The sequence below is a fragment of the Monodon monoceros genome, unplaced genomic scaffold (genome assembly GCF_005190385.1).
Source record: "Monodon monoceros isolate NGI ecotype Baffin Bay Population unplaced genomic scaffold, NGI_Narwhal_1 Super_Scaffold_21, whole genome shotgun sequence".
NCBI lineage: Eukaryota > Metazoa > Chordata > Mammalia > Artiodactyla > Monodontidae > Monodon > Monodon monoceros.
Genome location: NW_021703778.1, coordinates 127,490,741 through 127,516,671, shown reverse-complemented (window position 1 = coordinate 127,516,671; position 25,931 = coordinate 127,490,741). Strand labels below are relative to the sequence as shown.

The 25,931-nt window shown below is 41.2% G+C and overlaps 1 pseudogene; it reads right to left on the bottom strand.

Annotated features, from left to right (window-relative positions):
• Nucleotides 1-25,931, bottom strand: part of LOC114903907 — a 161,615-nt pseudogene that overhangs the window by 63,232 nt on the left and 72,452 nt on the right.

The following is a 25,931-nucleotide window of genomic DNA, read 5'->3' as shown; positions in this document are numbered from 1 at the left end:
CCTTAGCTCCTCAGATATTGCCCAAGTAGATTCTGTGAAATTCAAGGTTAGGAGTTTTGACTTGAACAACTGAGAAAGAGGCATTTTTATTTTCATAGCTAAGCTAATGACTATAAGCCCAGAACCGCTAGGAATCATCAAATTGAGGGATCCTGCCTGAGGATAAAGCCAACGCAGAGAAAAATTAGAGTTGAACAAAGGCAAGAGACCAAATCTTTATGACATTATTTAAGCCCCTGGGTCTAGCTGTTCCTGAAACTAGTTCCTGATATCCTTCAAATTTCCAGTTGTGTGAGACAATAAATTCCCTTCTTTGCTTAAATAATATAAATTGGGCTTCTGGTATTTGTAACTGAAGGAGTCCTAAGGAATATAGTAAATTATAGCCAAGAAATATTTGGGGCTTAAGTAATTCACTTCTTAATTAATTCATCCAAAACTTGTATTGAGAACCTGCTCTGTGCTAGACATTGTCCTGGGTACTGTGATATAGTATTGAGGAAAATAATATTTACATTCAAGTGGGGGGTCAATAAATAAATTAACTGAACTACTGTCATTTTTGGAGGCCGAATATTGTCGAATATTGGCAATTTCAAATGATTCAGCCTAATACCTAAAGGTCATACGATAGGTACTGTTCACCTCAAGAGATTATATGCTTTGAAGGTGAACCGCCTTGCTGGCTTCTAGTTTTACCTCTTATCCCTCCTGCCCATCATTTCTTCTGTCATGACTTAACTCTGAGTAATATCACAAAGTTGGTTCCAGACAAAGAGATACAATCACCAGTCACTGTAGAAATCATTTTCCTATCACTTAGGTCCCTCACACTATCAAATCACATTGCTTACCAACCTTGGAGCCATATTTTCCTGCACCAGTTGTCTGTAACAGCCTGGCTCACTGCCTACTTCTTCTAACCTGTTTACCTACTTGATCCCAACACGGCCCCTGTATAATTGCTGTTGCTTGGTACTTTCTCTGCCTGCTCTCGGGCTGAATCCCTGACTCCCACTCGTTACTCATTCTTTCCCTTCCTGACTTAGAACACCTGGCTGGCCCTCATCATTTGTAGTTCGGGATAGATTACATCTTGCCTGGCTGGGGAGATCGGGGGACTAGACTTGGTCAAAGGACTGTTGTTATGGGGAGTGACAGTAAAATCAGAGGTGTAGACATGGAGTGGAGCAGGGAGACAAGGCGGGTGGTCTGAGGAAGTAGACTCTGAGACAGAAATAGGCATGCAAGTAGTTACTAAGTAGTGCTTCTGAGGGCAGCACCTGTTGAAAGGAAGGGATGAGAAGGACAGGAAGTAGGATTGTGTAGAAGGAGAAGCTGAGCTTCCATGCAGTCCTCGAGGAGGACTTGGAAGCCAGCAGGAAGTTCTGAAGATGGGATGACCCTTAAGACGTGTTCTGAATTGGAGTGAGAGAGTAAGGCCTTTATAGCAGAGTGTGGTATCCAGGACACCTGCTTCCCCTCTTTGCTAACGTGTTATCAGCAATATTTACATTGTTTAACGTTTTGTTTTATCATCTTAATTTTAATTGCAGTCTTTTCCCACTTATTGTCAAGCCCTTTTAGCCCCCTCACTAAGTGCTGTCCTTAATGGTCAATCGAATGCTTATTGAAAGCATGGATAAATAAATGGTCAGTGATTAAAGGGAATGAAACAAGACTATAATTCATATTCTCTACAGGCCTGTTTATGTTTCAAGAAAGAATCTGATCATTTCATTGCCAATACTTGAAATAATTTCATGTTTTAATTTCTCAACAAATGTTGGTTAAGCAATTTATACTCAATACTGCAGGGATACAAATGAGAAATGATCTTCAGCGTGAAGAAACTTGCTTTCTAGTTGTAAGTCACACAAACAAATAATTCTGATGCAAGTCAGGATGTGTCACTACCAATGGAATCATCCAAGGTGCCCCAAGACTTGGGAAGCTTGAGCCTCTATTAAATCAGGGATGGGTTAGAACACTTTGAGGAGGTGCTGTACTTTTTCTGGGCTCTGAATGATGAATTGGGCTTGGATAAAGTTAGTGAGATGTTCACGGCTGAGGGAACATCATGGACAGAGGAAGAAAAAGTCATGTGAATAGCTGGATGATGGAGTGAGTTTGTAGATTGGCAAGAGATAACGTCAGGAGGCTATTGGTCTAGAGTCAGCTTCTGGAAATATCTGAGTGAGTCTTAACTACCCAGACAGCTGAGTCTTAAGCAAAAAACACTCTAATGTTCTTTAGTGCAATTCTTAATTTTATTTTCTCCAGAAGTGGGTCTATTGTAGGCCAATAATTCATTTGTGGGCCTGTCTGGGTTTTTTTTGGCTCTTTCTTTTTCAAAAGAGAGGGGATTATTCATAAGCATGTGTGAAAATCATCTCAGGAATTGTATTGGTTTATAACACCAAGGTGATTCTGAAATGTCCTAAATCCACCAAAAGGCTTAAATATGACCTAAACATTTCTGAGAGGTCCTTACTTTTTTTCTTTTGGTATTGGGAGGAACGGGGTCATGCTCTGAATACCCATCAGAGAAAGAGAAAACTTTCAGAAAAGTTTGTTGGGCAGCTCATAACTAAATTTCAACTTCTCTCCAATGATGTCAGACTAACTGACAGTATAAGAAGTGATGAAATAAAAGCAAAAGAGAAATGTGTTTAACTTCTAAGGTTGCTAAGTACTACATGAACTGTGTATTACTTCTGTAAGACAGTTCTCTCCTATGATGATTTAAAATGAAAATGGATTTAATTTAAAACAGTGAGGGAAAAAAATTGAGATTTGGGATAAAACTTTGGAAAACAAGAATAAACAATATATTTATTAACACATTTTAATTGCTATCAGTTTCATCCTTCAGAAGTAAAGCCAGCCATGGCTGCAGCTCATCTCCAAGAATCAGAAAATTCTAATTTATGCTTATCCTAAGCTTAGTTTTCAGCTGGATCCACGTCTAGGTTATCTGCCAGCATTTTGTGATAGTCTTGTGGCTCCCGCTGAGCAGAAGGGTGGACCTGTTGAGTTTGAGCAGTTCAGCCCCGAGTTCCTTTTGAAGAAATCCGTGATTAATGTGTTCTCACATCTTCCTCAGCAGGTTGCACGTTGGAAAGGTCTTTCCAGAGGCTTTCTGAAAAGAAAAAAAAAAAAAAAATCACAGGGCTGGGCAGATTCATGAATGTCTTCTAGCTCCAGGAAAGCCATCCAGACTGGAAGTTTGCCAAAGGGCATACTTTGGCTTCCTGCCAGTATTTTGTAGTAGGGAAACATTATGTGGATGGACTTCCTTTGCTCTAGTGAAAGCTTACTAAAGGTCAGAAAATTATCCATTTTACCCACACACAGAGTCTGACGTTCCCAGATTTATTGTGGCTCAGGAATTCATGACATATCCTTAGAGTTTATCCTGGATGACAAAGAAAGTAGAAATATGTTAATGAAATCATGGTACATAAACATTAGTCTTTTCCGCATATTTTTTACAGCTCCCCTCCCCCAAAATATAAGTAACGATTTGATTTGCTTCATTCTATAAATAACTTTAAATAACTTCTAAAAACATTTTTCCAACAGAAACATATCATCTGGTTCATAATAACTAAACCTGATGGACCAAAACATAAATATAACACATTCTTTTTTTTTAATTGGCTCAGCATACTCATAGTTTCATTTTTAAGCTACACTTCTTAAACAAAACATTTGATGTAAAGAAAGGGATATATCCCAATGCCAGATTGGTTACTCCTATCCCTTTATTCTCTACTCCATTTGCTTTTTTTTACATGAAATGCTGAAATTAAAGAAAATGTCTTCTTGTTCTCCATGAAACAAATAGAAAATAATGCGCACAAACTGCTAAACTTTAACAAAGCAATGTGTAGAGTTTTATTCCTTTCACAATTAAAATTTACCTCAAGTCTCTTTCATTCAATAAGAGGCCTAAGACCACCAACCTAGAAACAATTTCAGGTTTTTAATAGCTCCCATTAATATCTACGAAAACACAGTAAATGCATAATTTTCGCATCAGGATATGGAACCACAAGAAGTGAGTTATTTATATGGACTACATAAAATTAATCTAGCGATACCCGTGCTTGTCAAACAAAAGTATCCTTTATAATTTTCATTCATTCAACAAAGATTCACTGAAGTCCTACCAAATGCTTTGTATCAAGGCAGGAGGTTTAAGGCTTATGAGATATATAACATGCAACTCCTATCCTAGTAAAGGTAGACTCCAGTTAAAAAAGCACACATGTATGTGTGCGCATACGCTTGCGCACAGTTGTATCTGATTATGGGTTCAATAGCAGTCCACTACACATACAAAAAATACCCAGCCATATCTGATTGTAGACTGTGAGAAATAATAGGGATCACTATTTGCTCTGAGCCACAGTCTAAGGAGTTGTCATGGAAACTCCTTAGGAAATGGTGGGCCTTTTTCCAAACGATAAACCAATGGCCAAGGATTCCATTCTTCACAGATATGTACAACTAATCGAAAAGAAAATTCTGTTGATACTCTGTTACCCTGGATAAATATTTTTATACCTAACATCCTGCTTTCTTCTTTCTCTCCTACTCACCCCGCACCCATCAGCGCATGTGCTTATGGTGCCTGTTGCTATGATTCCTACACAGTCTGCCAGAAATCCTAAGCAAAAGTGTCTTAATCTCTGAGCGCCAGAGAAGATGATGTTATGTTAATAACCGTTCTTATGTACAAATAAAATGGCCTTCTCAGAGTTGGGAAAGGGGCATATATATAAATGCATGGATTTTCTGAAGAACTTTTACTAAGAGTTATAAGCCATCCTTTGAATTATCTTCCATGGAACCAAATCAGCTTACTTCAGATTTATCTTTGTGGATGGATAAGTAAGGTAGCTGGAAACAAAGTAGTCATACTCTGTAGTTAAGTTTTCTAAATATTTCTGAACCTGCACATTTAATCTATTTCTTTTTTTAACTTTATTAGTTGAATAATTAATTCAAACCAGCCCTAGAATGTATTATAGCATTAGGAACCTTATCGATACATAAAGGTGAGGGAATTAAAACCAGGTAGAAACTGCACGAGGTTCATAATAGAGGTGAATTGTTTTTGTTTTCAACCCTCCTGGGTTGTAATACCTCCAACAATGTCGTAAGACAACTTCATCATGAGATGACGGTCCGTGATCTGAGATGGCTGGTACAGAGTAGATGCTAGAGGCACAGGAGCACAGAAGCTCTCCAGAATGTAGTAAGATTTCTATTTTCTTTCAAAACCCTTTTCTGCTTTGTTTTCTTCAGAACTTCACTAAATTAGGATGTTTCACACATGTGTTCAGCCTTATTTGGAGAAGTCAAGCCATGTATCTTAAAAAAATTGCCTTCCCTCTGCACCAGCAACATGGATGTAATTTTCACATATCAAGCCAAAAAAAAAAAAGAAAAGAAAAGAAATCAATTTACAGCCTGTTACTCAAATTAGGCCAGCTGTGAATTCCTCTCTGTGCAGGGAGGTTTTATGGCCATCCATTCTTAAAGCTGACAGTTGTTCAAGAAATATGTGTTAATTTTACCAATTGAAATTTTATTTATTAAGAAATTCCATGTACTCAGAAAGATATACGACTTGAATAGGCTAGCTTTGTTGAAAATGAGCAATCCAGATTTGGGGGAGATATAAGAACCAACTTTCCAGACCAAGATGCCCCTTCAACTAATGAAACAGCAGATTTTATTTTACCACTGAGGTTGCTGATAGCCAGAAACTTATTCTAGAACACGAGTCTATGACCTACCAAAGAGCTGGAAGACTTTGTACATTTCTGAGGTTAGGCAAAGGTACCTACGGGTCAAAAAGATGTATATCCACAGAGCACAGAGCTACGGCCTGAGGAATCAGGAGAAGGCTACAAGAATCCCCTTCTCAACTTTTCTCAGCTGCATGGCTGTTTTACCCAGTGAAGTTATCTTCAGTGACTAATTCAGCATCATCGAATCTGGGTCTACAGGAGCTGGGAAAGTGGTACAAACAACTCTGAGCTCCTAAAGAAAAGATCTATGTAAACATAGGGATTTTTACTTAACTTTTTCTTCTTCTAAGAACCTGCTTTTATATTTCTCTTTCCTTCTCTACTTCTTCCCCCCCTCCCCCCACCCCCCATCAGTCATTCTTTTCTGTGGTCAGTTGGGTTACCTCCCAAACCCACAGTGACACCTGCTGGTCAATCAGGAATGGCGGGACTGAGTCCCTGCAAAGGCCTTGGCTGGCCTTCAGTGAGACAGTGAGTCCATTGAAACGAACATTAAATACTATAAAATTATTTTAGAAACTTAGTGAGAAAAAAATTGAGTGAGCCTTTCCCTCCGAATGTCATGTTGGGAGGAGGTAACTTTTCAAGGAAATCTGCCTGAACCATAACAAATGTAAAATTTAAGTACTGTATGCGTTTTGACCTCATAAAAATGAGCCAAAAATACATCCTGTACTACGAACCAATTATTAAGTGTTAAGAAAACTGTTATGCTAATTACTCATGGAAAGTCACTTTTTACATTGGTTTTTATCAGCTATACTTACAGCCCAAAAGATTTTATGTAGTATTAATTTAATGAAGTCCCAAAAGAAACACACTGGGGTGTGTTACACGCACGCTGTTTCCTTTCAAAACACTGATTAGATCTCCAACACAATGGGTTAAAAATTTAGGTTTAAGACATTCTTTCCTATCATTTCCCCCAAACTTCCAATTCTTGTTTCTTTACTTAAGAATATTCATATTTTGTTAATCCTAGGTATTTATACATTGGTTATTTTGGCTGGGTACATTTTTGAGGATGTTTGCTTTGTTTTAAGCAAATCCGTTTCTGACTTGAAAGTACAAATTCTAGTAAAAACAGAGACAACAGGAATATTTTTTAACATTTGTCCATTTTCTTAAAATATTTACGCTTTTCATTTGAAGGTTAAATCCTAGGGAAAATTCCCCATACACATGTTCATATTTGAACCAGGAGGTTGTCCCTGAGGACTTGTTGCAGCAAATGTGTATTGGACAAAAATGCTGGCCTTCTTCGTCCTTACTCTGTGTTCTAAAAGCCAAAACTTCATTTTAGCATGACCTTAGAAGAATAGTGATACTTTTAGCATTTCCTGGTATTTGGTGGAGGGAACGTTTTTATTTGACTGTGGATGTCACTTGGTTTACAGGAAAGATTTGGTAATGTGTTCATGCCAGTACTGCACTTACCCCCAAATTTCTTGCTATGTAGGAAGAACACATGTCAAAGCTCACTGTTTGTTAAATGGAAAAGATTCAGTACACCAGAAGCTTCTATTATAAACATTGTGACTTCGTGCAATTTACAAAATGTTCTATCTCCATTAAACAATAAACCCTTGACCCCAGAGCTCAGTTTCGGGATTCTGCGATTTGAGAAGGTAGACATAATGGATGGCAATAATAAATGAAAAGTTCAAGAGGTTAAGAAAAACTGTTTAATTATTTCTCTAGAGCGTGGGCTGCAGAAGCCTTGCATGTCTGCCTTCATAGTTGTGAAAACGCTGCATGGAAGGGGTCCATCAGTGCAGCTCAGGCAGGGCATAAAAGCAGGTTGCTGGCCCTCAGCTGTGTTTATGAACAAATGGTCTCTGGATACCCTTCCATCACTGAACCTTGCAGTTCCTGCCAGGGGAGATCCAGTGCCAGTCCCAGGGTTCAGCATCTGTTTTCCGAAGAGCTTGGATTTGTTAGCATGAGAAATTCATTGCTCATAGTTGCTTCCCAGCTGTGGCACTAGTGAGTGTAGCCTTTTTGCCTTATTTATTTGTAGAAAACCATGTTCCATCCTCTCTTGGAGCCTCTCTTATATAACTAGTCCCGGACGCGGGCCGCTGTGCTTTCAATTCGAGACCCATTAAGCTGCCTTGTCAGCTAAAGAGCTCCTTCCTAAAAGCCTCCTCGTTTGAACTTCACAAGGTGGGAGGTGGTGTGGAGGATGTCCCACATGAGGGTGGGACCTGGCAGTTCCCAAGGTACCGTGTTCTCTAAATCAGATATCCCAGAAATAGGCCAAGTCTACAGACTAGGGCCTTGGTTGGAGAAGTAGTCTGGGGAAAGCTCTCAGTGGAGCTCTGGAGGCCAGGGGAAAAGCCCTCCCAGAGGAGAATGAGTGAAGCAGATCTGCTGGGAACTCCTTGCAGAGTCCGTAGCGTGCTCAGAGCAGGAGCCAGCAACGAATACACAGTAGGTCTACACCCAGGATTTTAAGGAGAGCGGACAGACATTCTTATTACCAGCTGAACCTGAATGCTTTAGAGCTTTCTCTCCCTCAACCCAACCCCAAAACTTTTACAATAATTTGCTGTCTGTCTGATTCCATCTAGACGTGCAGAAACTGGATCAGGGGCAGCTGTCTGGATGAACCTTGGCTTCTGAACTCTAGAAGAAAAGTACTGTGAAGCCTGCAACATGGGAAAGCAAAGTGACTTGGCTTTGCTATAAATTAGACTCTGAGCATTTTTTTCATTATAATCTGAAAAAAACATTGAAATCAAAACTTTAATGAAAGAATTACAGCATTCTATTTATCTAGTGTCTTAGTGTGAAAGACTACCATCAGCATGCCCCTAAAAAGAGGGGAAACTGACTTTTTTCCAGTGTGAGGACTATACAGCAGGAGGTGTGCAGAAGGACGGGTAAAAACCAGAGCTTTGAGTTAGAAAGTTCTGGATCCCACTCTTACCTATCAGGGTGATCTTGGGGAGGCTATTTAACTTCTCAAAACCCATTTTCTAATCTATAATTAGGGATAATAGTTCCGACCTCAGATTGTGGTAAGGATTAAACGACACAATGCACCTAACAAGACACTCAACGTAAGGTCTGGCATTACACAATCACTGCTGGTGATAATGATTATAATGAAGGCATCAACTGTGAATATAAAGACCTTGAATTTAAATCCAGTCTTTTTTTTTTTTTTTTTTTTGCGGTACGCGGGCCTCTCACTGTTGTGGCCTCTCCCGTTGTGGAGCACAGGCTCCGGACGCGCAGGCCCAGCGGCCATGGCTCACGGGCCCAGCCGCTCCGTGGCATGTGGGATCTTCCCGGACCGGGGCACGAACCCGCGTCCCCTGCATCGGCAGGCGGACTCTCAACCACTGCGCCACCAGGGAAGCCCTAAATCCAGTCTTGACAACAATATTCCACGTGAACACAAATTTCTTCCCTTTCCTTTGGCTCAGGATCTACCCTTAGGTATCACTGGGATGCATAATAGAGTGGACAGAATGTTTCTTGTTTCCAAACTGCACGAGATTAAAATTAAATAACCATTTTGAAGAGAAAAGACTATGTCCTAGGAGTGTCTACTCCATCCTTATTCTGCACTATACAGATAACTTCCTGACAAGAGGGCAATTACAAACCCATGGCCTCAGCACTAACTCAGACAGGTGGGAGAAGCAGCACATGACGGAACACACTGGATACAGGCCATCTGGTCCACAGGAAGAGAACGTCCAGCTAAACCAAGGTGGGCTTGAGCAGAATTTCTCAGCCACTGTGCCCACCCACACTGCACACGGAGGGTGCCTCAAATGGATTAGAGACACGCTTCCAGATTAACTGAACCCCTTCCCAAGCCCCCACACCCTTGAAGCAACCCCTCTAGGTAGGAGCTGTTTGTCTGTTTGTCTGGATGGCATACACATGCTTGATGTGAGTCACAGCATGAAGAAGACAAGGAAGCCCCAGGTTTAAGGCAAGGCTGGGACTAGTGTGAGGCAAGTGAGGTACAACATGTAAGAGGGCGACAAAAAAACTCAGTAATCAAGATAAATAATATTTCAATGCAATGTTTTCAAAATAAAAGTTAGTGCATTAAACCCCATGATGGACAAAATATAGTTTTAAATAAAGATGGGATTGGGAGGTTCAGAGCACCAGGCATGGGTAGGGCCAGAACTGCCCATGGCTGGAACCTGGGCCTGTGGCTGCACCAGGAGAGATCTCATGCTGGCAGAACCAAAGGGGTGCTAGGAGGCCCCAAAGGAAAAGCCCAGAAATGTCCAAGGTTTGTTTCTGAGGGCCTCGTCCCACAAAAGCCTTGTACCCATCATTGCTTTATACTAGATACATGTAAAGCTCCACACACTGGCTAGGAGATAATTTGAGAAGTAAGCTCTGTACTGCTCTGGGTTCAGGGTTCATTCAAAGCTGGCAAAACTTCACTTTCGAGTTCAAAGGAAAAAACTGCTTATCAAAGAACTCTAGAGATTTCTTGAACCCAGATCTAGTATTTACCTTGCAATGTTTTGATGAATGAGGGTTAAATGATTCCAAAGTACACAGATTAAATTTCCCCAGAATATACACAGATTTGGAAAAAGAAAGGGAAATGGCGCTTTGAGCAAAATACATCTTGGGCTCTGCTGTACCCCAAATATTTTTTAAAAAATACCACAGAACTTGCCAAACCCCAAGCGCTTCTGGGCTCACATAGCCTCAGCTCTCTACCTGAAAATACCTTTCCACCGTGATTTTCTCCCACAGGAAGTCTGTAACTCTTCTGTAAATGAAAGCATCTCCATACGACATCCACAGCAGAAGGCAAGAAAGAAAGGCAAATAGAGCTCTTTCTGGTCTCGTCATCTATGCAGGATCATCATGCAATTAGGCAAGGAGATGTCAGGCCCTGACCTTGGAGGACTCACTGTGATGGAACAAAGAGGACGGGTCTCACGTGATGTTACCTTCCATCACGAGGCCTTGGGAAAAGTGCAGCATTGTCGCCAAGCTCCTGAGTCCTTGCTGAAACCTAACTACACTGATGAACCGTGAGCACCGGTCTGTTCAAACTTAGAAGCACAAAGTGTTCGTCAAGCAGGGGTGTGATCCGTCTGGCAGGATGCAGCACTGTGTCTGGGGGACCAAAGCAAACGAACCGCATTAGGATGGAAGCCAAAAGGTCGTGTCGGGGGGAAACAGTCTCATTCTCCTAGAGCAGGATTAGATGTGGGTATCAAACAATTTTGTTTCTGAATTGGAGCACGTGGGGCAGTGGGTTCTCAGGTTTGCAGCGAGGTGAGCAGGGCGGAGCCGAGGTGTTTCCGTTCATGAGTTTGTTTTGCTCACTCTCTGGCGTGAGAAGCCAGGCACATTTCTTCAACCTTGGAAGCGACGAAGGAGTCCTATTCATTGGGGTTCGTGAATCAACCGAGAGGAATGGCGTTTAATATTTAAATACGTCTCATGTAGCCATTAAAAATCTTTTACGAGTGTTAAGCCATTATTAAAGCAAGATGGGCTCCAGGTCACGGACCCCTTCATGGCACTCCCACTGTGTTTATGAAACAGATAATGTCTCTGCACAGGGTGATGGATGCCTCCAGTACTGAAAGAAAGGCACTCAGTGTGCCTACTGTAGTTTAAAATTCGAAAGGAAAAAAAAATACCATTAGAAATATTCTACCCCAGGAAAATTTCCCTTTTCATTGTCTGAACAAAAACAAACACAGTTTCTAACTCAATGTTAGGTTGGTTTGTGTGTGTGTGTGTGTGTGTGTGTGTGTGTGTGCAGTTGGAGGGTCTGGGTAGGGAATATAGACCAAGGATGATCAAATGCATGAATATTAAAAATACACATGAACGCCTGTTATCCACTGGACCACATGAGTTATGTCTCTAGAAGTTATTCACCTTCATGTTTACAGATGGCATTAGGTTCCACTCCAGCCTAAGCCATCCATTCCTTCCATGGCAACTGAAGTGATGACAGAAACAAAGAATAATGTCCACACAAGCATGGAAAGCTAATTAAAGAAGATAAATACACTGCATAAGAGAAGTACGTGAGTGAGCAAGGATGCTATAAATTTTACGTAGCAGCTTGTTTGGGAAGACCTACCTTACTCATGAGTGATATCCTACACTTGCCGAAATTAAAGCTTTATTATATCCCATTGCTGAACCATATTCTCCAGAGACAGGCAACCACACAATTGAACAGTAACATAGTTATTTATGTAAATGCTCTGGAATACACTTCTTTCACTTAACCCCACAGAGGATTGAGTTCTATATTCAACTGCCTTCAGAACGTGGCATTCCCCACTAAGAGTAATCTTCTGGCAGCTATCACACCATGAGGGTGAAATACAAACGTCTTGTGGTTTCCAGATCATGTATTCAGCACAAAACTTCATTATAGCCTATTTTTATATCATATGTAACAACTTACTGGTTCCATAAAGCATTCATTAAAATGAAATAACAAAGGACTACATAATATGGACCTCTAAGTTCTGATATGGATGGTATCTGATTTTTTTTAATGAGCATCAACAAAGGAGAAAACAACTTCCAGCGGTTTTCTAACTACATTCTAATATCAAGGCATTTAGAAGAAAATTCAGCAGATGGCAAGTGGTAGCAGGAGGGCGGCGATGACATCGGATATCTTTTAGTTAACTTATCTTGTTGCTGCAATACTCAACAAAATTCACCACACTTCGCTAATGTTTGGTCACAAGGGGCAAAGGTGCCTCTTTCCAGGTGCCGCAAAGTAAGAAGCATGGGCGAAATTGGAAGCAGACAGCAGTCAGGAATTGCAGTGGTTGTTTCTGTGTCTGTCCGTGAGTCTGTTTTTTTCCCTTTCTCTCAAGAACTTCATAGATGCCCACTCACACCTTCTCAGTGCATCTCTGCTTTGTTCTCCCCATTCTCTTGATATTTATCCCCAAGTTTTCAGCTAATAATTGCTGTCCTGGCCCCAAGTCTACCTCATAACCTTTCAGCTCTACTGCTAACGCTACCCTCCTCAGGCCCTGTCCTCAATTCTAAATTCCAAAAAGACAGCAGAGAGAGGATGTCTCCTCTTTTCCACCCAGACATCCCTGCTGGAGGTGACCACCAAGACTATGGACAGGCCATTCTTGGATCCCATGTACCCCATCAGTCCAATCTGGTCTTGTCAGACAATGGAGTCACTGATTCATCAGGGCAGCGGCTGTGAGGGGACCTGTCCAAGCACAGCTCACAACACTGAGGGCATGAAACTGACAAAACGCTCGACCAGGGAGCTGCCACTGTTGGGAAGGATACTTAAGAGCTGATGCAAGACAGGTGATGGCAGCTGTGTTTCCAGCTAATGGAGAACTCTGTTTTAACTTCAATCTGGAAGAAATTCGAAGGTAAAAGTCTTCTCCCTTGTACGTTTTGGTTGAAAGGAAAAAAGCTCAGACTATAAGAGTGCACAGAAAAAAAAAAGATGGCATTCCCTGCGAATGAGTGATTAGAAGCAAGCATTTTTCACACTAAAACGGGTGGAGCAAGGTATCCCTGGAAACAAAATTGGTTAAAACTAAACAACAATAACAACAAAACTGCGCTTCAAATAAACCTGGACCAAATGCTCTTGGGGCCCTGAGACATGGAAATGATCATATGCCAGAACAGTTTGCAGAAGAGTAAGGGTGACACTCAAAGAGCCACTAGAAGACCCAAGAGAAGAAACATGTGTCAGGGACGTAGGGCTGCTATTAGTATGTCATTATTTCCAGTATCTGTATCAATGTCTTTTATTAGCTATCCTTGGCCTGGATTCTCAACAATCCTTAGTGAGAAGGGACTTAGGAAAGATCATTTGTTACCCATAATTATGCTTACATTAACTGATGTGTAATAAACTGTATGTGATTTTCAATCCACGGTGGACCTTAAACACACAGTCTCTCTGATTCATTTAATCTGGAAATAGATACGTCCATTGCTGCCTATCCTAAGAGCTTTCAAGAAATAGGAAAACTGCGCGGCACGGCTGTCGGGAGCTTTTTCTTTCAAAATGTTGTTTTTAAGCAATTGCCTAGTCCCTTATTATCTTCTCAGCCATCTCCTCAGCTGTTTCAAGGACAGAAACAAAAAATGACCAGCAATCTTCTAGTTTACATCTCTATTCTCAATCCACCGTGGAAGGAGAAGGAAGTGGTGGTTACCTAGACTTAAATTCTAACAGAATACACTTCAACCTATTGCTATTTTTTTTTTTTTTTTTACATGACTTAGAGATTGTGTCCAGGATAAAATGAATTCAGGAATACTCAAAATCTTGGTTAAGGCACTGGAGCCTAAGCTCTACAAGGGCAGTGAGAGAGTGTGTCTGGGTCATTTCCCTGGTGCCTAGGACAGTGTTTGGCCCAGGACTCAGTATTTGTTGAATGATTCAATTAATTAATTGATAGTAGGCAGGAAGGGAGGAAAGGACAAAGGGAGGTAAGGGGCACTAATAACATTTTTGCAGGATTTTCCTCCCATCTTGTTAGCTATTGTTATACCAGTAGAATCCAAATTTGGACACTTTAGTAAACACAGCTGTTAGATCCTGCTGAATGATAGACAGAGACCTTCTAAATCACTTAACTCTAAAAGAGCACACACAAAAACTGTAGCCTTCCTCGTCCTCAACTAAGCCAGTGAGTAGTGTGGAGGCTCTAGAGTCATTGCCAAACACATATGACGTTTTGAGTTGAAGTTTTGGAAATTACTCGGCTAATTCTTACGTGTGACTGCTACAACATCGGAGATTTTAGAAATGAACAATGGTGATGTTAATTATGATTGATGGCCCTGACCATACTCTGATTACTATTTGTAGTTTCACCATCTGAGTTGCAATTCACTGCCCATTAGCTCATATCAATGTCTGGTTATAAAAGTGTTCATAACATTTACAATGAGAGGTCTTGGTGATTACAGTCATATAAATGTGTGAATAATTGAGAGGTTATGCTGCTGTACACGCCTCATCAAGCTTCCTTTTCACGTCTCAAGAACATATTTAAAGCTCAACACTAGACCTCAATTATGCTTGAATTGCCAGCAAGAAGGAAAAAAAAAAAAGAGCTACATTAACAAAGCTGTCAAAAACACCCTCTGCTTTAAATTTACTTGGACACCTGGACAATGGAAATAGTTCACTCATTTAAGGGTTGACTTCATCTGGTAAAGATTCCACTGCATTTAAAAGAAGAAAAAAAAAGAGCCTTAAAATTTATTGAGTTTCTTTCTTGGTCCTTAAGGAGATAGATGGAAAGTCAATCTTGATAAAAGGATTGTAAAGTTGACTGCATTGCCAAATTTACATTGCAGATTCAGTACAATTGATATAGAGAGATGTGAAATGTTTATATATGTACATATATGATCCAACAAGATCATATTACAGTGGTCTCAATAAATTACAAGGACCCGGCAATAAAATAATTTGGTGCAGTGCATACCACCCAAAGATTCCAATTAAGTACGTATGAAGTTTGCTTTTACTCCACAAGAGAAAGTCCTGCAGTTTGGAACTGAAACTAGCCAACACATGTGGAAGAGGTCTGCCCTTTTCCACTAATAAAGATACATTTCATACCTGTGCTATTTAGAAGATACTTCAAGTTTCAGGTATAACTCCAAAATGTGCTAATGTGAAGACATGAAGAAAAAAAATGTATGTAAAGTCTGAACCACGAAAATTCAGACTTTATTAAATTCTAATTCATATTTATTTTTAGTATAATGTACTTTGCAACTTGTACAATAGTCCAAGTGGATATAATCTTGGATTACTCCTATAATGCTAGATTTTTAATTTTAAACTGTTCACAGATACATTTGATAAATTCCTTACCCTGAATACCATATTTTTGTAAAATAATGCTTACCACTCAAAACAGAGTAGATGTCTATTGCTTTGGAATCACCCTATTGGCTGATTATCATTTTAAAACATTTCTTCATTTGCTTGAAGTTCTTTTCAGCACCTTAGCTTAGATGAAGGTAGAATAAAACAAGGAGCCTTAAAGGCCAACTCATCCCATTCTCTCATTATAAAGAAGAAGAAACAAACATTCAGAGAGTTCAGTGACTTGGCCAAGGCCACAGTACAGTAACAGAGTGGCAAAGCTTGGATTACCATCCAGTTCCCTGACGCTTACTCTGATTTTCTTTCCCTTTGCCATCCTCCACCCACACCAGATGCTCCTTAGCAGCCACCACCATTTTCCTCTCCCCTGCCAACTCTACTAAAGAAATGAAGTAATTCAATTTAGAAAGTGTTTATTGTACACCTGCATGCATATTACTCTAGAAGTTAAGGTGGGCAGGTATAAGACTGACTAAGGCTAGGTTCCTGGCCCTGGAAGGAAGACATATTCCCAAATGACCATTAGCCATGGTCAGGACTAGCAGAAGAGCGGCCACGGAAATAGCCAGTGTTGGGAGTCGTTACAGGTTAAAAGAGCTTGGATTGCTTTGAGAAGCAGGTAGCAGTTGAGGTTGGATGAGGAAGATTTTGGCAGGTGGCTTGTCATTCACTCTGGGGAATTAGTTCATTCTGCCCAACTAGTTTAATTTTAACCACTTAAAAAATACAGTCTAAACATATAGTAGACCATACCTGGTCCATGAGTGGTGGGTCAGAACATTACTACAGACTGAACAGATAAGCCTACAGACTGCTAAATGCTTTATCCATAGCTTTGTCCAAGTTATCCATATAAATGAATCTGTCCCCAACACAATGCTTCATTTACGGTAGGGTATGTAGGGAAAATATTATTTTCTTAGTTTTATGGATTTAAAAAATGATGATCAAAAAGATTGAAGACTTGCCCACAGACACATGGCTGACAAGTAGCAGAACTGAGGCTAAAAGCCATCTCTCCCCACTCCCTGCATTTTCCATCCCACCATGTTGTCTTTACAAGTTTATTGCTTTCGAATCCACTTTTACGAGCACTGAATAAGATGGGAGTTGGATACATATAAGGTCACAAACTTTCAGAATACCACTACAAAACCAATCTTGATAAATCCGATGTAGTTGTTACACACTGTGGGCTCACTCACTCACAACCCCCATCAAAACCGTGATCAGCAACCTAGTGTTATCAGGCAATATCTTCCAGATACGGTTGGTCAGGCATTGCATAGACATTTGCCTTCTTTCCTAAGAAAACTAGAAACACCTGGATCATGTTAAGTCTCTTGTGGGTTTCTACAGCTGGATTTTATGCTTCTCCCCTCTTAAGGAGTTGACAATCTGCAAAAATCTTGATATTCAGCCAAGAAAACAAGAGCCTTGCATTGTGAACATGGACGTTTCTATATGTTCTGGCGAAGGAGTGGAGTGGGGAGAAGGAGTTGGAAATTATTCCTTGTGGTGTATAAATAAAAGTGTGTGCAATAAGAAAGATGGGTCATGACCTTCTAGTACAGATATATTAAGCAAGAAAAACCCACCCCATTTTCCTCCTAAACAATCCTCTCCAGCATGACAAGTGGCTGCAGGACTCAGTAGCTCAGTCAGAAGAGCCCAGTGCAGAGTAACTTCAGGCTGCCTGTGTTTCGAGGACCATCTGCTGTGTGGGTCCACGCAGCTGGGCCTCCGCTCCGTCCTTCCTCCATCCTCTCTCAAAGAGACACTTGAAAATCTCCTTGATCCAAGCAAAGGGCAGGGGGCCATGCGTGGGGCGGCCCTGCTTACTCTGTAGCATACTATTTCTCTGGTTGAAAGTTTCTGATTTAAAATGAGTCATCAATTTAGCTATTTTTTCCCATGAGTTTAAACTCTGGCTTTTTGAATGTAATCCACAGATGTAAAATATGCAAGCCATGGGAAGGGCTACAGTTTCCACAACATGAACTTTGAGGCCAGCAAAGTTCAGAGTAAATTTGACATTAACGAAATGTGGCTTCCTTACCCAGGCTGTGAGCTGAAAAGTCACCATCCCAAAAACAAGAAGAGGAGGTTGCCTGTCCAAGGGAGCATGACATACTCTGAGACAGCATGAAACAAAGGCTCGCTGGCCTTCTGCCTATGGCCAGAGCGGGCTAAGGTGTATGCATGGGTGTATGGCTAAGGTGTATGCATTGCTCTTTTCCTCCTATGCTGCCTCACTCTCTTTTCCCTTCACTATTATTTGTCTAGGATAGGGTAGAAAATGCTGCTTTGCATTGACCAGCGATGGAATATATACTTCACCCGGCAGGGAGAAAGCCAAGCCAAGAGGGCAAACTTCACCTCCTGCTGTATTATTTCCTTGACCAAATTGGAATTAGCTACATATATATATTTTCCATCAATGTATAGCTCGGTGCTTGTGGGCTGCTGGAGATCTGAGGGCAGGTGTGTCTCTTGTTAAAAGATCCCTTCCACATGGGCAGTCCTGGTCACACATCAGATCTACCCCGATTAGATGCTGTACTGTTAATCTATGTCACCACTCTCACATGCTGACTTCTGTCCAGCCAATGGCCATTAAAGTCAAGTTACCATGCTCTAGCTTTATTCTTGCAGTTGTCCCAAACTTTCTTTTATTGTTCCTGATCTGGTCTCATTCTGGTTCCACCCAGCTCCTAACTCTTGACTTTGTCTCTCATCGGCCAACCTGAAGGCAGCCCCTTGTATTTAATGGCAGCACTGGCCTCTGCTCGTGTTACGCGTCCATGCTCCCTAAGGACAGTGGTCCAGAATCATCCATTGACTTGTCCACTCTTGGATACCCAGATGGTGACTTCCTTGTTCCTCTACCCAGCACTGGTCCCTGGGACCCAAACTGCAGCCCTGACCTGTTGAGCCTGTCCTGTGGTGTTGGGGGAGGGGTAGAGGTACGTCTCATCCATTTCTCTATTGTAGGGCAGCTTGTTACCTTATTAAGGAGTCACGCCATGGGGTTAAACAGAAAGAAAAACCTCCTTAGGTAAGAGGGTCAGAGGAAATAAGGGGACATTAATGAATATTAATAAATCAAAATAAGAAAAACAGTAACAGGAAGGAGTATGCCTACTTCCTCAACGTCAACAGCCAAAAGCTCTGATAAGTTTGCTCCTATGGAGAGAACTCTGCTGCTGCTCATAAGAGACACTTCCTTTCAAGAGATAAAACTGGCAATATCAACGCCCACAATATTTCAGAAGGACATTCCAAATGCAGTCATTGTCAAATAAACAAAGCGTTAGGAGAACCTAAATAACATGCTCATATATTTTGCTTGGAAGGTAAGAAATACGCGAGTCACTCCATTTAGACAGAGAAAGCATCATCCAAGAGGATGGGTTGTTAGGATCCTTGCAAACCAGCAGTGAAACAATTTAGAAAACCTGGCAAAAGAGGAGATCCCAAGGCTAAGAGACCCCAAGCACTCAGACTTAGAGCTGAGCAGCGCACGTGGCTGGAGAGAGTATGTTGTGGAAGGAAGCATGTAATGGAGAAGAAGAAGAAATAGTAGCTACGGTTCATTACCCATAAAGAAACCAAGGTTTAAAAAGGATGTGTAATGTGCTGGACCCTAGTTATGCAACCTTCCTGCCCTAGATTCACTCAGAAATAATTCTGTTGCCAGAGCTGTGCCAGGTCCTTGCTCAAAACCTGCCAACCCTCACCTTTAGCAGGAGTTAACATAAATCTTTAATTCACAGGGTTCTGAGATAAGAAAGGAAGCTATAGGGACACAGACCAAAAAATCAGATGGCACCAGCTGGGACCAAGACGGTGATGAATTTGACCTACAACAGACCCTGAGTCTCGCTATACACTGATTTTACTACATTAGCGTGTTAAATGACACACCTACCGGCAGCCATGACCAGGCATTAAGGACCAAAAAAGAATAAAAAGAGGGTGGTACCCCACTCCTTCAAAAAAGCCCTGCCCCTTCCCCGGTAGACTAATATATATGCCTCCCCATCATTAGCCTCATTCCTCTTCCCTTTGTCTTCACTCATTAGAATCAAATCCTTCTTGCCACATGGGGGACAAATTAAGCTGTGAAGTAAGTTCCTGCTTCTCCATTCTGTATAAAGCTTACGCTGAATCAACCTCAGCTTCGCTTTTGTTACTGGCTGCTCGAACCCAAATGGAAATAGAGTCTTTCCCCGCTGAGGCAGAGGGCCTGAGCAGGGTCCATACAACCTAATTTGGTAACAGTTTCCTGTTGCTCATGACCATCAGGAACCTTGCCCAGCACCAAGTATTGCCTGGTAGGCCACGAGGAGAGGTTTGGATCTTTGCAGGTGGAAGGTTCATCTGTCTTCGTGGTGTCGGTCCATGTGCTGGGCCAGCTGGGCCCCCTGCAGCAGCTGCTCCTGGAATCCCATGTCATTATGGACATGACTGAAAGCATCTTTCTTCCCACCTCCCACCCAGAGCTTTCCGCCTCTTGCCAAGCAGGGTTTGGTTTAGTCCCACGAGGGGGACTGTGCCGCAAGAGCCTCCTGGTGTTCGTGCATGTGCACCAGTGTGCCTGGTCCTGCAGAGCGCGGGAAGGCTGGCCGAACGGGCCCCTGGCTGGCTGCTGTGGCTCACTGCAGAGCAGCTCTCTTGGGTCTGGGCTTCCACTGCGGCTATACGAGGACCAGCTGGTACAACCCAGAAGTGCAAGGAGTTGTGGGGCAAACTTTGACCAATGGGAGATGGGAGCTGATGGATAAATCCTCCTCTCTCCCTTCCCACAGGTGGACTGTTCTGAGACATGATCATTCACAGGGCACCCCTGAAGATGTCCTAAAAGATGGAACGATCAACCCTACTAGTCACAAAGCTTTGGCCAGCTTGGGAGCATATCCCTTTACATTTGCTCTTTTCCTCCTATGCTGCCTCACTCTCTTTTCCCTTCACTATTATTTCTCTAGGATAGCATCTCCCTTTAGAGTGATAACACGCAGAGTTCGGCCTCAGGCTTTGTTTTCTGGGCTAAGTTAAGAGACATCGCTACCGCTGCACAACTTGTAAGTGAGAGAGCAGAAATGGAAACCTGAACTAACCTAGGCTATGACACACAGATGAACAGAGATGCCAGGTAGCCATATAGACAAAGCAAAGAGTCAGAATCTAATGAAAGAACAATGACGGGCCTGCCTGAATTGCTAAACAAGAAAACAGTAGAGCAAAGTAATGTTGGCTGTCTGCATCCAGGGGAAAATTAAAGCTACCAGGTCTTCTGCCTCCCACCTTTCCATCACAACAAGTGTCCTTACAATGACGGGTGGTCTTGATTTATCCCAAGAGAAGAAATTGTCTATGAAGATAACAGAACTTTGTTTCTACGTGTAATTTTCACTCTGTTTTACATTCCTTCCAGAGCACTAGCTCGAAAATGGGTACAAAACATTCCCTCACAAAAGACTCTGTTTACACTTGGTCTTTGATTTTAAGACAAAGACTTAGGTTTAAGAATCTTGACCACGAACACCAATGACCACAACTGTTGCAACTTTTATTACCTTTATTATCCTCTCATCCTATTTAGATTCTTCAAGAACACTTAAGTGAAAACATCTCTACATGAGCAACAGCAGTAGAACACTCTCCTGGAAAAGTCCACCATCTTTAGCAAAGAAATGTCATTTTTTAGGCCATGTATATCTTTGGTTTCTCATACTGTCTTTAGGAGCTCTAGATTTTGACATTGAGCGCTGACATTCCAGTAACGAAAGAAAGAGCTCCAACATACATTTACCAGCTCTACCTCATGGATGGAGATCTAATTTTCTCCAGTCATGGAAGATGGACCACACATTACCAAATAAATCTGCCCTGGCTTCTTTTCCAGCAAAATGTGCATCTTCTCCCTGGAGAAATATTAAACAGATAATACGATAATTTCTTTGGACTCTACCAATCCACTTAGCTCATCTTCTCAAATTCTCGCTCCAGTCTCTACAGCATGTCTGGGTTTAGGCACATCGCTGTTGTCTCATTTATCTTCTTGCATATACCCTCCCCCATTTTCTTCATTCCATCAAGGACAACTCATTAATAAAGATCACATAAAAACACCATGAGTATCAAAGAAAATTAAAAATATTCAAATTCTCCCTTCTAGAATCCTTAAACACAGATGTCTAGAATCAATGATACTCCTGGTATTAAAATGTTTCTTTTCCTGCAAATGTGCCCAAATGAATAACCTTGAAGGTAAAAAAAAATTTTTGAACTGGATCCATTTGGAATTTCCAGCTTAGTGAGGTCTGTGTTCCACAGCAGTTGACCACCTGACCTTCAAGGAAGTACCAGGACAGCTAGAGTCTATTAGTGAAACTCATTAAAAGAGGCCCTCAGAGGTATCACTCCAGTCAATTTCATAGCTTCTATCCACCATCACAATTGCTGTAAAATTTTATATGCCTTAAATAGAGATTAAGTGCAGGTTTGGGTGGGAAATCACTTGTCCAAGTCCAAGACCAGCCAAGAGGTGTGTATGGAAGTAGAAAATGTTGTCCAACTCTGTGCTTTGGGTAAGACACTGGCAGTGAGTATTTCAATGACTGAACTATGTCTGAGGGCATCCTGTCCCTTTTTGGCTTGTGAAGCCACCTTCTCTCTCCCTGCCCATAGGCCAACAACACAGGGGTCCCCAAACCATGGACCTTCATAAAATCAATTACCCCATGATTGGGACAACACTGTCCATTGAATAACTCTATTTTCTCAGGAAATAACGACTGCCACTTAAGATAATAGAGTCAAATGAATTTCAGTTTTCAAAACAGATCTTAACTCTACAGAAATAGATTTTAAGAAACCTAGTCATTTGGGACAGAAGAAAAAATAAACATTTCTTGACCTGCTACTTTTTAAAACTTTTTAAAGTGTTTTTTGTTTGTTTGTTTGTTTTTACTCCGACTTCAGTGGTTTCTTGGAATCCATTCAAGCCATTTCAACACAGCCAGTTAAATCCCATGCCATCCAAAGTGTACAGACCAAAGTAATTTCAGGGAAATCCAAGGGGCAGAGATTATCCATTTGATCACTTTTCTATTTGAAGGAGAGTCACCACTTTGTTCCTACAGTAAATCCAGCTTTTGTACTGTGGTTGTTATTCAAGTTGGGAGGGGACCAGGAAGGAATGAACTGTGGCCTTTGAAGCAATATTAAGTGTTGGAAAAATAATCTATATTTGTTACAATTTCAGACTGAAGATGTAGCAGACATACAGTCAAAGAGTGAAGGACGCCCTTTCTTCCAGAATAAATGCTCTCCTACTAAGGGTCCAAGGAGAAAGAGTGACACGTGCAAAGCCCACCATCTCCATGGTGGCATGAAGAGAGAAATCCAGTGGCCTCTCATGATTCCTTTCCCTTAAATCTATAATTAGGGAACTCTTACAACATTCAACCTCTCTATGATTTTTCAGATCCCTGATTTTTTTTCCATAGTCAGATCGCTTTCTATTGTGCTCTACATTGGGTGGCAGAATTTAATAGGAATGCTGCCAAAGAAGAACACATTCAGGGGAAAGGAAAAGGAAGCAAACATTTCTTTAAAATGTTACAACAATGAAGGGTCTGGTAAAAGTGTCATGTAAGGAATTACTGAGGTTAGAGAAGAAATTTGGCCAAGAGAAGACTCTATGGGATAGTTCTTCTGTGTGGAAGAGGAAAAAGACTTATCTTGTACACCCCCTCAAGACAGAACTAGGATTAATATTCAACATAATAGGAAGATTTTACTTTATTTTAAGGGGAAAAAACCAGAGTTGTCTAATCTTTGAACACATAAATAAGGAGTGAGCTTTTCAACACTGGAGGTATTTTAATAGAAACTAGATGATTCCTTGTCAGGGATGTTGCTAAGGGAATGTCTCCTTGGAATAATGTTTGAACAATATTTCCAACTACAACATTCCCTAAGTGCCAATCAGCACCGGTAATTATGATTAAAGTTTTTCAAAATAAAAAAGCTGGCACCAAATCAACAAGTTTATACAACACTGTTTTTAGAGTAGAATTATTCACTTATTCATCCACTCATCAGATAATTCTCTGAGCCCCTAGAATATGTCTGTACGATTTTAGGCACCACACTACAGTGACAGAAAGGTGGATAAGGACACTACCTTCATGGCACTTGAATACTTGGGAGGGTACCACACAACAAACACTTTCACAAATACTACATCTGGTAATTTTGGCAGTGACAAATTCCATAAAGAATATAAAAATGAAGTAATAGAATAAAGATTGACGGGGGGAGCTACTTTAGCCAGGGTGAGTAGGGAGGGCCTACCTTGGAAAATGTCATTTGAGCTAAAGACTTGAATGAATAGGAAAAAAAAAAAAAAAACTGGCCTTGCTGAAGTCTGGGGAAGAGAGTGGAAGGGCTCCTGAGGCAGAAGGGATCTTTATCCCGAAATAGAATGAAGGCCAGGTATCCTTACGAGGATGGGTTAGAGAGAAAGGCAGGTCATAGGACTGTATAGACCGTGGTAAGGCATTTGGATTCTACTCCTATTGCAGGAGAAGCTCCCAGAAAGTGATAAGTGAGGGAGTGATATGGTCTGGTTCACGTTTTTAAATTACTCTGGCTGCTATGTAGAAAGTGGCTATCAGGAGCCAAGGGTGAATGCAGGAGGTCTAGTCAGGAATCGATCACAGAGGTCTAGGCGAGAACTAATGAGGGCTCAGGCGGTAGCATAATTCAAGTAGCGTGTTGACTATTCTTTAGACATTGAGGCAGACCACCAGTCTGAATGCTCTTCAAAATAGAAATGACTTAACGGTGTGTGTGTGTGTGCATTTACACATATAAATGTATATACACATTACACTTGAGGAGTGTATGCATAGTATTTTTAGAACTGGGACAAGAAGTTGAATAGAAAGCAATCTTTGATACGCAAGCCTGGATCAAATTGATGGAAAATTTAACAAAAGACAGAAAAACATCTAAGTTTTTGTTTTATTTGCCTCAAAAACACTCTCCCAGTTTTCCAAGGAAAGTCAAAAACCCTTTGTGTCTTGTTACATGATTAGATTTAACTGATAAAGAAATTGGTATTTATGACCCTGTGGGGATGGACTTTCTTCTCCAGCTGTGAGAAGACAACATGGGAACAAACTACAGATTAAATCTGGCCACCTTCTCAGGACCCACCCCAGAGTCACACAGAACTAGTAACATAACAAGTGACAGGCTCCTCCAGTTTATTGAATGGGGGAGAAATAAAAAGCTAACTTGCAAGTATTCATTCTCATTGTTTGGTATTTTACTTTGGGGGAATATTCGGTTGTTTGGAAACTGCAGGTGATATGACCCTTTTGAACCAAGATTGAAACATTGGTTTATTTGCAGATGGCTAAGCCATCAATTATTTGGCTGTAGGTGGAAAGTCTTTGCTTAAATCATCAGTGCTCCCAAGTGTAATCCTACCTGTATTAAGCAGGGGAATCCTGTTTTTCTTCTGTGATTTGATATTGAGAAATAACCTGAGCGGATAAGCTTTGTAACAGCACTAGAAACCCCGGTTACATCTAACCAATGAGAACCCCTGGATTCAATAGCTGGACTCAGGCTCATGATCAGTGTGTGTGATGACCAAGGAAATGTGGCAGGACCGAGGTCACTCACGGAGCAGAGCAGGAAAACAGAGCAGTTGAACCAAACAATAAGGAAGGGTGTGGGAGGGGTGTGGAAGAGGGAATCAATGAAATAAAGAGACTAGCCAGTTCCCAAATTTTAAAGTTATTACTTTACGATATTGTTCAATTAATTTCAAAGTGACAGCAAACTCAGGAGAACAGTTTTTCCTAAAGGCTCTGTGCTCACACAGATCAAACCCACAGTGGTCCTGACCCTTGCATCTTGAAAACTTCTTCCCTCCCATTCCATTGTTAAAACCTTAAGGAGAACTGTTATCATTTAACATCTATTGAGGGGTTTCAACTTGAGAGCTGTTCAAAATACCCCTCTCTTCCTTCTTCTTTTTCCATGTGGCCTGGTCTACTCTTTTCCTGTTCACATTTCTCACCTTCTTCCAAAAACAGTTGGGAGTTCCAGTCAATAGTAAGGATGGTAGTGTAGCCATGTAAGAGGGAATTTCCTGCACTTAGAGGTATTAACCCTTTTTATGCCATCTTCTTGCTGTGTCCTCA